Raw genomic sequence first — 3,121 nt, forward strand, 5'->3', positions numbered from 1 at the left:
AGTTTTTTTACCAATTCCTATGATTTTGAATAAGTTTCTTTTAAAAACTTATTTTATATCTTTTATTTTTTAAATAAAAGTTATGTAATGTCATAACAGATATTTTATCGAACCATGATTGGCATTACATGTAAGTTTAAAGAATTTTTGAAACGGTACAGAATAATTTGCAGCAATAATAATCTCATAAATTAATTTTTTAGCTGAAAAATTAAATAATGATCAATATTGATAATTATCAAGATATTTAGTACTTTTTTTAGTCAAAGCTATATTTAGCGCAAATTGTTATATTTCGCAATATTAAGAAAATTTGCAAGTAAAGTCTTTAAATGTATAAAGGATATATAATCTAGAATATTATTAATCTTTATTTAAGTGTGTGAATCATTTAAAAGAATAATAAAAATTGAGACATAATGTTGGAATATTAAAAATACTCCACACACGCAAACAATTACTGATTACGTTTACAAGAACGCGCATATAATATAGGATTTAACAAGATGCCAAAAGTAAAGCGATAAATGTACGAGGATTTATCAAAATCCCCGTTTTGTCAAAATGTAAAATACGAATAATTGAATAAACCGTGAATATTTTTCATACGCAATAATAGGACATTCGAACGGCGCTCGGCGAACAGCGAGGGGCGAGGTCACGCGGCGAATAGGGAGGGGGAGCTTGCTGCGCGGCGCAGTGGTTGACTACGTCATCATTTTGGCATTCGCTCGGCGATCTCGGAGGGAGACGGGCGTATTTTACGAGTCGCTCCGGATGTCGCATTAATTAATGGCAATTAGATATCTACGAACGCGAATTATACGTGATGTTGCCTAAAACTAAGGAGTATATTAAGAGTTAATAGGTTGTATTGCACGTTTTTTCCTTTATTTCTTAGATTCATTACTCACATATAGCTCATGAATTTCAAATATTTCATGTGTTCTCAGATGTACGATAATTAACAATAAAAATGAGATTCTTATTGTTAGATGCATGCTATTTATACATATTATTCTATTTAGTTGAAATTGTTTCATAATTTAAAATAAATTTATCTTCATTTAAAGGGAATATATGATATATTATTAAATTCTTTATTTAATTGTACATCACAAAAAAGAGCAATCAAATTGAGATATAATATTGGGATGTCAAAGCATTTCACATGAGCAATTATGTAAGAAAAACTACGCTAATAAAAATCTCTTTTTACTTCTTGCCTTTTGTCAGCACATTGTAATTAATACGAAATATTTAAATTTATAAAATAAACGTCAAATATGTTCCTCGATGTATCGCAATATAATTATGGTATCACATTAAATGACTCGCGCTGCTAAAACTAGAAGTAATTGTTTTATTAAGCGAAGAACATTAAAAATGCAAAGAATATATTATTTTACTTATTCGTAATATTCGTTATTATTTCAAAAGTTAGACGGTTGGTGTGCGACCTTGGGGCATAGATGGCACGGGGTGACACGGATCGGCGCGTCATGTTTACGTTTACACGTAGTTACGGCGTAGTCATTCCCTTACCGAAATTCGTAGAAGCAGGTAGTCGTGTCGCGTGCGACTCTTTCACATTATTTTTTAAAATCTTATCGCGAAGAATGCCAATTATAATACGAAACGTTGTACTTTATGTATTACTCTATGTACGTTGTGAATAATTAAATCATTCTAGTAATCGTATTACGTGAATATTCATAAAATATAACATTTCGTATTATATATCTAGCATTTTTTGCGATTATTATATGTTTCAAAAAGAAATATGAAGAAGAGCGGCACGCGACACGGCCACCTTTGTCTGTATGAACGATATCACACGAATCATAAAAAAGCAACGTTAATATATGAATAATACTCTCACGCAATTCCCGCTTTCAGAATTAATATAATTTAATAATTTAATTATATTTTGTTTTTGTGCACCTTCCGTTAAACGACCGTTTAAAAATTAAACATAACTCTTTGAAATTATTATTATCAATGTAATAAAAGAAACATTTCTCTTTTTTATTAAATAGCCCATTTCATTGACTCTATCTTACAGACATCATCTATAAAAGATTCAACTCTTTTATCTATATAATAGCTATATTACATTTATCTATATTACATTTTTCAGGTTATTTTCTTTCTCACGGGTATCTTGATGTGATAGGAGGACTCAGTACCCAGCGGATATTTATAAAAAAAGAACGGTTTTTCTCAAATCTAAAAATTTTCAGATCTGAATGATAATTGATTTAGATAAATTTTTAGATATTGAGTAAAATCGTTCTCTTTGTATAAAAATCCGGAGAAGCTAACGTATCCTCGTCGCCGATTTATTTGAAAATAAACGAACCGCAGCCGGTTCGTCGCGTCGCGCGTTTGTTTTGGGAGTGCCGTTCAAGTTATCGGACTCAAGTTATAGTCCGCGCGCGATTATAGTGTATTATTCGCGAGTGTTTTACGCGAGTGTCCAGTGCGAGAGAATGTCAACCCAACTCTGAGAGGAGGAGGAGGTCTGGGAGAGGTATCGGGCACCAGTGGAGCAACTTTGCGGTAAATATTATTCTTTACTTGTATGAAATTAATCTTTTTTTTTGTTTATTCTTAAATCTTTTTATTTAACAATAATAAATTAAATTTAACAATAATTTAAAAGTAATAATTAGAAAATAAAGAATTACTTAAAAATTAAAAATTTTTTATAAATTTATTTTTAAAGTCTCCTTCAGAAAATGTATAATTTTTTCATAAGTATCCAATTAAATGATGACAAAAAAATCCGATGCTTAAATATTAAATTTTCAAAACGATTATTTTGGAGAACACTCTGCATGCTTTTATATATAATTATTTCTTAAAATAACTATTTTTTTAAACAATTGAATTTAATCTTATTTTAATTTGACTTTTACGTTTATTTGTTACAGAATCATCGTAGCCACGTTGCAGATAACTCCACTGTTGCGCATCAAATTGGTGAGTGATGAATTAATCACGTTTTTATTGAGGTAATGGATGTATGATAAATTCATTAGTATATTATCTAAATGCATATATGCATAAACTTAACAACAATATATACATAAGTGTATATATATATATATATATATAC

This window comes from Atta colombica, unplaced genomic scaffold (assembly GCF_001594045.1).
Source record: "Atta colombica isolate Treedump-2 unplaced genomic scaffold, Acol1.0 scaffold47, whole genome shotgun sequence".
NCBI classification, from domain to species: domain Eukaryota; kingdom Metazoa; phylum Arthropoda; class Insecta; order Hymenoptera; family Formicidae; genus Atta; species Atta colombica.